Here is a 15,583-nt window from a genome sequence, read left to right on the forward strand (position 1 = left end):
ACTGTCTGGAGCACTGACCTTCAGCAACCAAGACTAGAAATACAGATGAAGAAAAACATCCATCTTGGTTGCAGGATGTGATCACATGTTGTGACTGAGAGAGACATGGTCTATGTGAACAAATGGTGTTCATAAATAAAAGGTAAAGTCAATGGAAATGAGGATATAGTCAGATATAAGGCTATTATGCTACAGAATAAAACAGTGGAGAGCACGGGGGGAAAAAAGTATTTCTGTGAATGAAAGAATTGATCAGGTTGGCTATATTCAATTGACTTAGGAAATTCTGTGAGGTCAAAAGGAAACAATGAAGTTGTTTGTGGACTAATGCAGGAAATGTGGGTAATGAGATGGAAGAACTAGAACTGCAAGCAAGATGCGGAAACCTCTCATGCAGAGTAGAGGAATGACGATAGAATGGCTCTCAAGATGGAAAAGGATTTGAAAAGACCATTTTCTGAGGTTATACAGGCCTTAAGAATTTAACATGAATGTGGAAAAACACACATTTTTCACACATGTGAAAATCCTACTTCAAACTGTATGATCCTGTAAACATTTGAAATGTGACAGAAACTGGGAAAGAAAGACTCTTGCAGTGCCCAAAAATTAGCAGGTTTCGTCCTGTGGGTATTAGATTTCTGCTTCAAACAGTCAAAGCACAGAAGAACAGTGTTGGTATTTCAACTTTGTACTTAGTGCAAAACCATCTCATTGAAAAATATCTGGTGGTAGAAAATCACTTTCTATTGGAAGCTAAGAGTGATAAGATTATATACAAAGATTAATTAAAGGACATATTTAAGATGAAAATACATTAATAAAGTGGAAATACACAATATTAATTATTAAAATATATTCATTAAAAGGCATATGAGTATACAATACTATAGAGTAGATCTGCAATGGCAATTAGAAACAAATTCCTTATCATAAGATTGAATTTCTGAAATAATTGGGATATTGTAAACAAAAGGCAGAAGTAGTGCTAAAATAGATTATGTGTGGACGAAAGAGGAATGATGGTCAGGTCCTGCAGACCTGCACCTCATGTTGCTCCCGGTCCTAATGTGCATCATTCTAGGAGTCTAAGCACACTTGAAGTAAATTTGAGTGGCATCCTGAAATGTATAATGGCACTTAGCCACTTGTTAACTCTCCCAAATGAGAGTTTTCCACAATTATGACTGAAGTACTAAAATTGACTTACTCCTCTCGAAATGGAAAAGGTCATTTTTTTGCCAAGCTAGTAAATTTCACTGCAGGCAAAAGGAATTGAATATATCCGGCCAATTTGCTAATGGAATAAAATTTTTATCTATGTATTAATAACGGAAGTTAGAATGCTGAACTACACTTTGTGTTATTCAGCAGTTCACATCCATCAAAACATTGGACACAATTTTCAAAAAGACTGAGAAAGAAAGATGTTCCCAAAACTTATCTGTCACTGAGGGCATGGCAGTCAAGGCATGGGACAGCCCCATTTATCTGGTTTCATGTGGTTTCAGTACGTTTAGATAAAACACAGATTATCTTTGATCAGTGCTATTTTGACAGCAAAGTCAATTTTTGCATGACACCACTAAGCACTGCGGAGCCATGACTGGGTAAGGCTTGTCCTCCTGTGAGGCTGGGCAGGAGCATGGCCATGGTGAGAGGAATGAGAGATGCCTGCTGCCCACCAGCCTCTAGGTCTTTTTGCTGTCTCTCCATCCTTTGGTACTTGCATTGGTCTGGTCTATGGTCAAGCACAGTGACTAAGTCTGTCCTCAGCATCACATGAGTTGTCTGGCTATGAACTTGCACATAGCCCACTAAAAGTCAGTCAAAAATGGGAGAGAGCTATCTTCAAAAACAACATCATCCCACAGAATCACACACAAAAAAAATCATCAATGAAGTTGTGCTGGGTTTGATTACAAGTTATGCTGAGCAATTCCACTTTGCTCGTGGAACTGCCCAGCATAACATGCAATTGCTCCTTTAACAATGTTAAGGTTTCCTTCTTTTCTTTCCTATATAACAGCATCTTTGGAATCTAGAGTATCTTGATTTGACTTCCTCCTCAATGTGCTCCCATTCCAGTAATGATCAACAGCTACTTTTGCCAGCACATGAAGTGCAAGCCTCGTTGCTCATCATGTAAGAGGAATGTAAGTAGTTAGCAATAAAAAAGATTTCTAGCCTGTACAGTTTTTTTCATACCCATGAAGATGAGATGAAAGAAATATGACAGTGAAGTTAACTGAACACCAGAAGTAATAAAATTTCTCAGGGCTTGTGTATCAGAGAGCTATGTAAACTTTATTATTCTGTGAGACTGTTAGAAAATATTATGCTCCAGAAAAGCAATGAACTTCTTCCTTCTAATAACTTCTGCTTCATTCTTGTTTCCTGCCCAACAGGAAAGAAATATTTGAAGACATGATATTCTTTTACATCAGTTATCTGTTCTGCTGGATATTATTAAGTGTACATTTTAATTATTATACACTCAAAACCATATACTAATTGTAGATTAGTGATAAACTTCAATAACTAAAGGTAAGACAGCCAATGTAAAAAGGACAGCTCTACTACTTAAGTTTTAAAGTAGGCTATTAAACTTAATTATTTCATCTGTAAAGAACTACATAGAACACCGGGCTCTGGTTTATGAAAACAGGAAAGAAAAATAACTGTGGTTCCTAATTGAGAGATTTTTTTTTATTTAAAATAACACCAAGAAAACTGACAATAAATATGCAAATGTCTGGGAAGTCATCTTATTGAGCCTCTGAACTGTAGCCATTGGACAGTAATGACACCTTCCTGGTGTCACACGTGGGAACATGCTGTTGAGCAGGATCAGCTGTGTGAAGCCAGAAGGTGCAGAAACACCTTTTGCAGGAGACAAGGAAAGGAAGATTTGGACTCAATGAGTTAAACTCTAATTTATCCAGCAATCATGCAGTGGTTGCTGACAAAGACTGATTGGTATTCTACTGTGTAAGTTAAAATGATATTTGCATATTGTCTGACATTTGTGCATCCCCTCATATGCAGCAGCTATGCATGTAAGCTGTCCATGTTGAAGAACAAGCACAGTTACCCAATTTTAGGACTAAAAATAAAATTGTGTTTTCCATCAGTTTAAAATCAAGTTTTCTTCTTCTGGTGAAGTGTCCTCGAGGATTTCACTTAATCAAAACTACTTGAAATATAAGAGAAATGCCATTTTAGCAGCTTAACATAATATTCAAATAAGGAAAATAAACTAGTTATATCTTCATAAGGAACTTATTTCCCTTCTTAAAAAAGGAAAGATGAAGCCTTCATTCCTGAACAGGCCCTCTCACAGGATTTCAATTTTAAGGGGACCTCATTTTTAAAAAGAGTTAAATGTTTGCTCCCTGAATACTAAATCAGGTCAAAGCAGAAATACAAACTTAAGAAAACCTGGATTGTAGAAACAGTTCAGTCCCATGCCTGATGAACTGACTACAATACATGTTTAGCTTATCTTGCATGAAGGCTTGCATCAAAATTTGGGAAACTTGACACTGCCTTTTTATAACTAATTTTCATGCACAAGCAGTTTCTATTCAGGTGTACTATGAGAAAAATACATGCACTAGATAAGGCAAAACCAGAAATTGTTGTCTTGTAGACCATATGTTCAGAAAGAAAGGCTTTGTCTGAGGGATTTCTCATGTCATTCCCTTTTGCTTAACCTAGTAAAGCATTTACAGCTGCACTGTTCATCCATTTCCTTCTCAACATCTCCTCTAGATTTATGTCTCTTTCCAACAACCTAAGGAATACTGCAGAGGTTTTTAATGAATCTGGAGAAACTGGCAGTAAAAAGATTTATTTAACAACATGTTTCTAATTTAAAAATAGGGACATAAAAATGCAGAGGTCTCACAGCAATTACAGTATCTACAGTCATGAGAGGAAATGTCAGAGAAAATAGGCATTTGGCAATGTGACACTGAATAGCAATACCAAGACAATGCAGAGCATTTCCATTACTCAGGTTAGTAATGAAGGTTAATGGTCCTGTCTCTGCTGTCACTGTACGCCAGAGTAATCCTGGAAACAAGCAGTGGGGATGCAATTGAAGAGTTACCAACTATAATCGAATATTCAAAAGTAAACTCTACATTAGTAATAGATTCTTGTTAATCACACAATGAGCCATTGTGACAGGCATTATCAGTGAGGAACTTCTTGTTTACAAACCCACTGGAAATGCATGGTCTGGGATGGTTTTCAGCCACACAGAACACTGTAGGGTAACAAGACCAAGTAAAAAATATGGTGCTTACCTAAACAATTTATGTATGGAGACAAAGCAAATTGGGAATGATGCTAGCTACTGATAGCAAGCTAGCTTTTGCTTCTAAACCAAAGCACCACCAACTTTTGCTTCTAAACCAAGGCACCACCAACAAATTAGGATGGGAATGAATAGACTCGATGTGTTTGTCCTGCCCCTCATCACATCTGTGCTCTAGTCAGCAATAACCTATGTACAAATAATTTGTAAGGAGAGGCACTAAACTTCTAGATAAGTAGCAGAATCTTTGTAATTAAAAATATTTAAGGCACCAAGAAATTGCTTTTCTAAATGCAGGTCCACCACATCAGATATGTGCAGCTCGAGCCAAGAATCTGTGACAAGGAGGACAAGAATAGGGCTCACATAGGTGGTGTAATTTGGATTTCAACAGATGATGTATTAGAGGAAGCTGAAGTAGGCTTGGAAGTATGTGACCTCTTCAAAGTCTTCATACTGCTTCTTTCCCATCTTTTTCTCCTCAGTCTGTCACTAAGGGCATGAGATAATGAAAATGTTTGGATCTGTTTGCTGGATTTATTTGTTCTACTATAACAAAGGTTTGCTCCAGACTATTCCTCTTCGTTTGTCTAATTTCTCTTTATATAATTTCTCCACACAAATTTATGTTGATTTTCACAATCATTGCAAAGGTCAAATGGCTGCAGTTTCACTGCACTGAAGAAAACCACAAATACACAGGGAGACAGTCCATGTTTTGGAGAGTTATTCCCATACAGCTGCAGAAGAGGGCAGATGTAAAACTACCAGGGATTAAACGGGAGGACAACCATTCATACTAACTGGCTGGGAACACAACTGCTGAGGTTCAGCTTATAGTTTTGCTTTTAAAAATAGAACAATAAATGCCAAATTAGGCTACATGCCTCTTAAGTGTCCCATCTTATAACCTGAGTAGTGGGACCAGAAAGGAAATATCACTGTCTGTAGAACCAGGGAATTGGAAGGGTGGCAAATCCATCCAAAATGTCTTAGGTGTCTCAGACCAAAATGGGCATTTGATGCTACTGTTCCAGTTCAGCCCAGCTGGGCAAGCAGCAGAGCAGAGGAGGTGAAGTAGGGTGTCCTCCTATCTCTCACATGTTACCCAGTAAGAAATCACTGCACCTCAAGTCACTGCACCTCTTTGCTTTTGCTTGACCTCCACTTGTTTATTTTATTTTGCTTTAAGGTCTCTAAGGCAACACCTCTTCCTATGTGTCTGCAATGTGCCCAAGAAGGCCTAAAGTTGTCCAGAATATCTATATGCTGTTATTATATAAATAATTATAGAAATAATGAATACATTCCTAGCCTTCTGCTTCTACAGCTATTTCCCCAGTACGTTATTAGCAAAATTAATTCAAAAGTTGGCTTTTCTTTGACTCACATTGCTCTGAGTAATGTCTGGCAGCTTTTCTATGACCTTGTGCATGCAATGTGGTGTTAACAATTTGACGTGCAGAACTATTTCCTGTAGTAGAGGCTTTATAAAACTGTCATGTTGCTGTGCAAAGACACTCTCTTCCAGTCAAACACAGTGTTTGGCACAGTATTTACTGCTAAATTAGCAATTGCTAATTGGTTACAATAATATTATTGTTGAAAGCGGCATTTCATTTCACACAGCTGCCTACCCATTTACAACATTCCTGTAGTTGATGGGAAAATTAGAAACACCTTAGAGGCTTACAAATTCAGTGCTCTGTCTCAATGCCTGAAATGATCCCTTCTTTAATGAAATGTGAATCCTGAAGGACTAGAAGGTAATGAACTTCGTAGTTGTTCATTTTTCCAGCCTGTTTTCAAAGTCTGCCCTATGGCTTTTATAATTTATTTGTGCTTTTATTACCTAAGGCTCAAGGTTTTACACCTGATCTAGTAGATATTTGAGTTCCATTGCTGGCACTTTCAGAATAAATAACTGTCTGCTCTTTCAAATACTGAAATATCTCTTTGAAGCCAATTATTAAAGAAATCCCAGAGTACTAGCGCATGCCCTAGACAGCCTATCCAACATATACTGCCAATATTGTATATTTATACTAATCCTGTGTTAGAAAACAACCATTCCTTGGATTTCATAGCACATAACTCTAATGGTAAATGAATTTTTCATCCCTATGTAGGTAATTTTCTGAAGGGTTTTAAACTATAAGCTCTTTAAGCCAGGACTTATGTTTATACTTGTCTCCTGTTCTTGGCCAAATGTTTTTAAAACACCCCAAACTCTTAACACAATACCATTTTTTGCGTGGTTGACATATTAGTTGTCCAACTAGCTAAGCTCTACTGTCTCCCCTTGGTAGACTTTGCTTGAGTTTTGCAGATGGATGGCAATATAATATCAAAAATACTGAAGAAATTGTAATAAAAGCGCAGAGAGAGTGGTAAAAATTAACTGTACGCATACATGTAACTTTCCAAGTACATATACAGGGAAAGACCTTAATTATGTATTTCTAGAACTTATATATATTATGTCATATTTAAGAGACCTGAAACAAGGAATCTTTGAAATACATAGACTTGCAATAACAAAGAAAAATATTTCATTCGCAGTCCTTTCACACCACAGTTCCATTTCTTGTAGATTTTTTTAAATATCTAAAGAGCAGTGTAAGTGTACATGAAATTTCAGAGGGACTATCATGACAACTGTCAGGAATTCCATAGTAAATGTGCTGTGTTCAAATATAGATAGATAAATAGACAGATAGACAGACAGATAGGATATAATGCTCACTTTACACATTTCATTTCATTGTTGCAGTATTCTCTTCCTCTGAAATTATATGGATCATATGCAGATACTCTTTTTAAAGCAAAAGCTCTTAAGTTAAAAGCTTAGAGCAAAAAGAGTAATTATTTGTCTTCACTCTTCAAGGGCCAGCTGAAGAAGAAATACTTTGCAATTCAATCATTTTTGTGCAGACACCAAAGTACAATCAAGAAGTAGAGTGAAGTGTAAATCACCACCATCAATTCAATTCTGATCTCGTTGGAGTCAAAGCCCCCAGTGCAAGGGCATTACTGGGGGAAAAGAAAAAACTTTAGATACTGAAGGTCTTTCTTCCAATACACAGAATTCCCACATGCATATTGGTCCCTTTCCACTTTAACATGCAATGACTGGCATATTAGGGGGCTGCCACCAGCAGTCCATAAAAGATTTTAGTTTCTTCAGTGCTTTTGTCTGACTAATATTAACTAACTCTGCCAAACCCTAGCCTCTCGGGCAGGTAAGAAATCTCAAAACCATTTTGAGCAAAAGAGCGACCATTGAAAAGGCCACTGAAGTAAGGACATGTGTCAGCAGAAAGGCTACCTGTGACTAGCACAGGAAAACTTTGGCCTGTTAAAGATGCTGGTTGGGTGAGTCCCTACCTTGGGAGGCGGTCCTGAAGAGTAAAGGAGTCCAGGAAGGCCGGATGTTCTTCAAGAAGAAAACCTAGGCAGCAGACGAGCCCACCCCCATGTGCCAGAAGGTGACCCAGAGAGGAAAACCAGCCTGGCTGAACAGAGAGCTTTGGCTGGAACTTGGGAAACAACAAGAAACTTGTCAACCTTTGGAAGAAGCAGCAGACAACTCAAGAAGACTGAAAAGGTGTAATGAAATTAAGTAGGGAGAAAATTAGAAGGGCCAAAGCCCAGTTAGAATTTAGTCTGGCTATTGCCAGAAAAAACAAAAATATGTCTATAAATAAATCAACAGCAGAAGGAGGCCTAAGGAGAATCTTCAACCCTTATTGGAACCATAGTGACAAAGGATGAAGAGAAGGATGAGGTACGTAATACTTTCATTGTGCCTCAGTCTTTAATAGTTGTCCAGGTACCCAGCACTCTATCCTGGAAAAAAGTGATGGGGAGCAGAATGAAGCATCCATAATCCAAGAGGAAGTGGTCAGAGACCTGATGCACTACTTACACACATGCAAACCTATGGGACCAGATGAGAGCCATACATGGATAATTAGGGAGCTGGTGGAATTGCTGACTGAAACAGTCCCCCTCATTTATCAGTAGTCCTGCCTAACCAGGGAGATTCCAGGTGTTTGGAAGTTGGCAAATATGTTGTCCATCTACAAGAAGGGCTGGAAGGAGGATCTAGGTAACTAGAGGCCTGTCAGCCTCACCTCAGTGCTGGGGAAGGTCAGTGAGTAGATCATCTTGAGCGCTGTCATGCAGAGGTACAGGACAGCCAGGGCATCAGGCCCAGCCAGCACAAACATGGGTTTGTCAAAGGCAGATCCCGCTGGACCAACCGGATCTGCTTCCATGATAAAGGCACCTGCTTAGTGATGCAGAGTTACAGGCTGGGGGCAGAGTGCCTGGAAAGCTGCCTGCTGGAAAAACACCTGGGGGTCCTGGGGAACAGCAGCTGAACATAAGCCAGCAGTGCCCAGGTGGCCAAGAAGCCAATGGCATCTTTATCAGACATAGTGTATCCAACAGGACCAGGGCAGTGATTGTACCGCTGTACTCAGCACTGGTCTGAGGCCACACCTCAAATCCTGTGTTCGTTTCTGGGCCTCCACCGCAAGAAGGATGCTGAAATGCTGGAGAGGGTCCAGAAAAGGACAGCAAAGCTCATGAGGAATACGGAGCACAAATCTTATGAGGAGCAGCTGAGGGAGCTGGGGTTGTTTAGCCTGGAGAAAAGGAGGCTCAGGAAAGGGCATTACTACTTCCTGCGCCTACCTTAAAGGAGGCTGTAGCCAGGTGGTGGTCAGGCTCCTCTCTAAAGTGACAAGTGACAGGATGAGAGGAAATGGTTTCCAGTTGCACCAGGGGCAGTTTGGATTGGACACTGGAAAAAAATCCTTCACTGAAAGGATGGCTAAGCATTGGAACAGGCTGCCCAGGGAAGTGGTGAAGGATACCATCCCTGAAGGTAGCTGTGTCACCTGGGGACATACTTTGGTGGTGGACTTCACAGGGCCATGTTAATAGCTGAACTCTACAACCTTATGCTTAATGATCCCATGACTGTGAAATGGATGAGAAGGAAGTTAAAACAATACAGCAACCTAATATTTAATTAAGATGGGATTGTATGTTTGAATAAAGCACTAAGGAAAGGTGAAGCTGTAAGCTCTGGAGCTGCCCTGTACTGAATGGGTAAAGAGAATGAAGGCTTTCAAGGTTAAAGGTTGTCTTAGCACAGGTGTCATATTGCCCTGTACCTTTTTGGTCCTAGACTACAAAGTACTGTGAGGTCAGTATTTATGTAGAACAGCAAAACAGATATAAGATCACATCACATTCAGATAGCTAACTAGTAATGAATCAGAAGAGAAAAAAAAAAAAGAGTTGTCATTTTTGCTTCAGCTCTTCCCAGTCTAAAGCTGATAGTATATTATAAAGGGGCTTTTTTGTTGTTTTTGTTTTAACAAAAATAATTTAATGCTGCTAAAACTTTGCCATTTGGCAGGCTGTCTGAGCTAAGGTACAGCTCTGACAGCTTCTCAGCAGGCACCACAAATGGCTTCTTAGCTGAAGCTGGAAAGATATTTAATATCTCATTTTTTTTTAAAGAACTAACAAGACCCTGAGGCAATGCATAGATATCAGTACACAAAATAAATAAAGCAATGTATAGATCCATACTTCTTTGCATACTCTGGTATTTAGATAGCTTGCACAGTTTCATCTCATGTCTGAAAAATGGCTTCTGAATAAGTCTAAATTTAAACACAGAATAATATAAACAGTAAAGCTCTGTTTCAAAAGACTTATTTATTAGAGAGAATGGAACAAAATCATTCATCATCTTGTACAGACAGAGCTGCAAAAGTGAGCTGTTGGCATGCTCAGTCAAGAAGACACTCTGAAGCACAACTGCAGAACTACAAAATATGGTATTGAGAATGTGTGGTACCAGGAATTCAGTGATTAGATTAGGGTCATCAAGTTGCATTAAAAAAAATGTAATTATTTATAGCATGTATTTATTGCAGCTTAGTTTTCCCCATCACTCAGAGGTAGCTTCCTAGGAAAGTCCTGTATGGAACCAAAGCAAGCTGCCTAAAACTTTGCCATGGCTATTTTAATATTAGTTAAAGCTTTCATTCACATTCAGGATAGCTGCACTCTCACAACCTTCTTTAATACAGGTCCCTGCATCTGTGTCTTCTGGAGCTCTACAAGCCTGGATATAGTGCTCACTTTAAACAGCTGCTCTATTCCAAGCCTGTGTCAGGATGCTTTCAAAACCTTTTTTTTTTTTTTTTTCTTTTTTTGTGCTTTTAAATCCCTTAACATAAAAAAGACCTGGACACATTCTCTACTATTAGTAATAGGAAGATGGAATGTTTCTTGTATAAAGTTGTCTATTTTTCTAAGTTAGCACTTTGTGTTTCTTAGAAAAATGTACATTCTCTGAATAAAAATATCACCTGATACAGGGAACTGCCCTAATTAGGGAGTTTAACTATTAGAAATGCACATCATTCATGACACATTTATATAAAGCATTTATAAGCCTTGTGCACCAGTTTAAAATGATCACAGACTTGTGTCTAGAACTATTGCAGACAAAAGTTTTGATTTCCTCCTAAAAAGCACCTTGTGCTTGCCAAATACTTGTGTTGCTGACATTTTCCAAGGTGGTTTCTGATGTAGGTTATTTTATTCTCATGAGTCTAATTTTCTAAGCCACTCTCCATTCCTCCTAACAACTGCTCCTCATGGGTGATCTGCCCATGCAAACATGGGCCTCAACATTCATGCTGCTTGCAAGAAAATTTCACAATGAGACAGCTCAAAGTACAATTATGTTAAAGCAAATAAACTGTCACACAAGCAAAAGTGGTTATAGTGTTAAAAGTTCTGGAACAATTTGTTTGATTTCCAAAGCTGATTGGCTAATATATATTAACCATCCTTGGGAAGATATTTGTGTTATAATTCCAAGGTATTGGTACTATTCAGACTGCTGAGTGACGACATTGCAATAAATTTTTTGCAGATACAGACTTTAAATACAGAATGGCAAACAGACAAATGTCCCTGAGGGGCTTTTAAGAAGCAGAAATCTTAATGAGCTCATCACTTACAAACACTGAGTACCTGCCTGGGGACAGACAATGTGAATGGTAGAGGAATCATGTGGTTATGTTTCTCTTCAAGCTTAGCATCCAGCTAAGCTCATCTTGTGTCTGCTCTTGCACAATGCAACGTGCACTGAAGCAAGACTGAGCTATAGAGGTTACATTAACCCAAGGTGGTATTTTGTTTTCTAGTCATTCCTGTAAAGGATGAGAATGAACCCTTCTCAAACAAAACAGGTCTCCTTCTTCTTTTGCAATTGTTTATTCTATTTCGTCTTTAACTCCAAATATGGCTTTTAGAAATATTAAGTGCTCCTGCAGGAGCTAAGTGAGTGGATAGTGTTTGATTTGTAACATTTAATCATGCCTGGTCAGAAATACAATGTCCACTAAAACACTGACTTTTATCACCTCTCAAAACCTATAAATGCAGCATACTGTCAGTTTGGAGTTTGATTCTACACCAAAATCAGGTTTTTCTTTTCTTAATGGCTTCTGGGAAGTATTTATAAGCCCTTACACATAAACTAAAAATATTCATGTGTGTTTCTCTGTTCAACAACTTAATAAATGTCTGTGGCAAAAACTGTTTTATTCTGGAATATTTCAGATGTCCTCCAGTCTTCCTAACAAATCCATTTGTCCTTACAAACGGAATTTATTTTGCAGCTTTTCTGTGAGCATCAAGCTAAATCTTTCAAGCACTTTGATAGACATTCCTCTAAGGGCCAGTTTAGGCTGCATGATGTGAATTGGTTTTGTTTTCCTTTATTTTTAATTTCTGCTCAGCTGTCCAGAGACTCAATATGCCCCCTTCTCCATGAGGTGTTCAGAAGAGTGCAGTCAAAATTTAGATGATAGTGAAGGGATCTTCTTTTCCTAGTAAATAGACTCAGGAAAGAGAAGGCTGTCTACTACAGAATGCAGGTAAAGGTCTTATGAATTCACTACCAATTCCCAGCTGTGTTCAGCCTCTAAGCCTGGCCAAAAATAGGGGATTCACCCTTGCCCAAGCTGCTATGCATTAAGGAAAGAAATGGGGCAGCACAGAATAGATCTTGGAGAAACCTCTTCTGGCTAGCAGCATGGTAAAATTGCAGCCTAAGTGTATGCCTGGCTTTTTTCCTTCTCCAGCATCACTTACCTGTGGGTAACAGCAAAACCATGACAAACCCTCGGCTCAGGATTCAGAGACCAAAATCTTTTTCATTTCCATGCTACACATTCTCCTGCTGGCTCTTGGCCTTTTATGACAGTAAAGCACTAACTAGGCATCTCCCCACTGCTCAGCCTCACTGTGTGATACCTGCCCTCCCTGGGGGCTGACATCAGCCAGAGAAGCAGAGTCTCATCCCACAGTTAAATCTAAATCACCATGCAGTCAGCATTCTGCAGACACTTCGGGCATCTAGGAGCAAACAGATGGTCACTGGCTCCCCAGGCCCACCCAGCTTTGTGCTGGGTGCTGCAGGAGCACTCCAGGCATAGCTAAGCTGGAGTTCATGACTATGGTCAAGTGACATGCAGAGACAAACACTCTGGGGTTTTCACAACGTTTCTGTAGGGTTATATGGTATACTTTTAAATTGGACTGTGTCTGCAAAAAGAACCACATCTGCTGATCAAAAGAGAGAGGAAAGAAAAAAATACATGGGATAGAGCAATCTACCAAATGGGCACAGGAGCACCACTGTAGGCACAAACATGCATTTCTGAGAAACAAAAAAAATAAGAGAATAAAAACATTTTTTTATATTAGTGCTGTAGTCTGTTTCTCCAGCTGCTTTCTTTGTGACTTCTTGGATTTAATGTTGCATGCAGCCTTTTCTTTCTGGCTTTTTACCCCCCTCCCCATCTTTCCTATTCTCTTAGCCTTCCAACTCCTTTTACAATTTCAATTATGTGCTCCAGCTGGAGACATGAGCTCAATGACTAACAACCATAGGAGCTGATTTCACATAAACCAGGCAAAAGTCCAGCATGTGACTCAGAAGCAGTCATTCTATCAGAGTTCATGACCTGCAGGAGCTCTCTGTGCCTGCACTGCTTGTACCTACAGCACTGCAGTCATTACAGGGCTGAAGGCTGTGCTCCAGCACAGGGCAAATCAGCTGAAGCTTGTCTCCCTTCATCCTACTTAGAGCTAAATGGAATAAACCAGCAGAGCTGGAGTAAATGAGCCATAGCAAAACTGATCTTAACCTCCACCCCCTTGATTTGGCAGCCAGGCACTAGGGCAGGAGACAAGATAATTCCAGTCAGCTCCAGCGGGCTTTGTAATGCAATTTGACAAATCAAATAGATAGTTTTATTAACCTAACTAAATGAATTATTGCAAATGGGAGATGTGGACATTGATCTGTCTTCATTTTTGCATTCTGCTTTGGGGGAGGGGAGATAGCCTTTAAATTCAAGCTGCTGCTGCCTGAGGTAGGAAGTCGCTGTAATGAATCTGTTCTGCAGTTTCATATCCCCAAACTGCCCATTTAACACCAATCCCAATAAAGATAAAAGGGAAATACAGAGGAGTACTATGCATGCAGGGCTGTCAGTGTTCACACTTGGACATACAAATGACAATTCAGGGCCAGATTGTCCTAAATATGAATGTCTGCTTTCATCTTCTGGTGATGAAATGGGACTAGCAAGACTTTTTAAAGACTTATATTACCAGTGAAAAACAAGGATACCCTACCTATATTCCTTAATAATAACTCTTCCTACACAAATTGCTTAAATAATGTATTTCACAGAACATATGATGCAAATACACAGATGACTTCCTCAATGAAATCATCCAAGTCCAGGTCTCTCAAATCAGGCAAATAAATTCAGAGCCTAAAGAAACCTAAGTATTCCTGCCCTATTATCAGGGCTGTGATGGAAGAACATCCCTGAGAAAAACCTGGATATTTTATTAGAAACAGTATCTTATGTCTTCACATTCTCCAGAGTTAGTTCTGAGAAAGCTAGAGGGTGATTTGTGTGCTTCCTCTCCTCTCTTGTGTGTACCCAGAGTCAAAACCTCACTGTGCTGATGCCAAGCATACCTATGCTGGCTGAAGCATAGCATGGAAGGCCTCCTAGTACTGGAAGAAAAAGCAAAATAGTATAGGCAGAGCAAAGATTGATTTAATATGCAGTAGATGAAGTCTTCTTGGAATCATTTAATGTGCTGAACTTCTGGGAAAGCAGATTAAGCAATTCTTGGCTTTATGTAGATATCACTATCAAGATATCAACACATTATATTGAGCCACTGAGCTGAAAATGTCAGATTCTCTCCAGTGATCCAGCTAGAATGGTTCAGCTTTCTACATACTACAATCTGGGGATGAATTCTGTTTAGTCACCATTCAGTAAAACACTCTCCCTATTCAAGTATGCAAAAATATTTGGGTTCGGGTTCTTTGGAGGTTTTTATTCTTACCAAAACAGAGTTTTGGTTTAATTTGGTTTGCTTTTATTTAAGTTAGCTAACACTGAGTAGTTGATTTAAAATACTTCTGGATGTTTTTATAGTATTTATTCAAGGGTTTTTTTCAGAAACCATTCTCCTAACATCATAATGGAAGAGTGTTAATGCAAAGTTAAAGTATGCCATGAATAAACAAAATCCATGTCTCACAAGTATTAGGGAAAAGTGTGACTGGGATTACAACTATAGTTTAAATTTATTTTATTAAAGGTACTTGATTTGAAGGTATCTAATGCATCAGCCCATTGTCACAAGAAACACTATCTATACACCAGAACAGAGACCCACATTTTCACCAGTTTTGGAAGTTCCGGACAACAAGGATGCACCTAAAGGTCTCCCACAGCTTTTTATCAATGCTAGTGCACCCCTTTTAAAGGCAAAAATCCTGGCTGCAGAGACAGGGAACATCACAGCTATCACAAAAGCAAATCCTCTCAGTACAAAGAGACCCTTGGTAGTACAAAGTCTCCATCAGCCTGCAGGTTTCAGATAATTTCAGTTGGAAGTTGTACAAAAAGCATGAGTAGCAGGTTTCTTATCTGAGAAGAAAGCATTAGTTTCCTTCTCTCTCTCTCTGCCTTTCATTGGAAGGGTATTACAATGAGCATTAAAATAGAGACTTTTCAGGATTATAGTGAGAGAGAAATCGCAGCTCTCAAAGTGGGTCCATGAAACAAACCTGAGGGCTGTCCTGCTTTCCCTCTTTTGCATTTCTGATACAGGAAT

This window comes from Zonotrichia albicollis, chromosome 2 (assembly GCF_047830755.1).
Source record: "Zonotrichia albicollis isolate bZonAlb1 chromosome 2, bZonAlb1.hap1, whole genome shotgun sequence".
Lineage (NCBI taxonomy): Eukaryota > Metazoa > Chordata > Aves > Passeriformes > Passerellidae > Zonotrichia > Zonotrichia albicollis.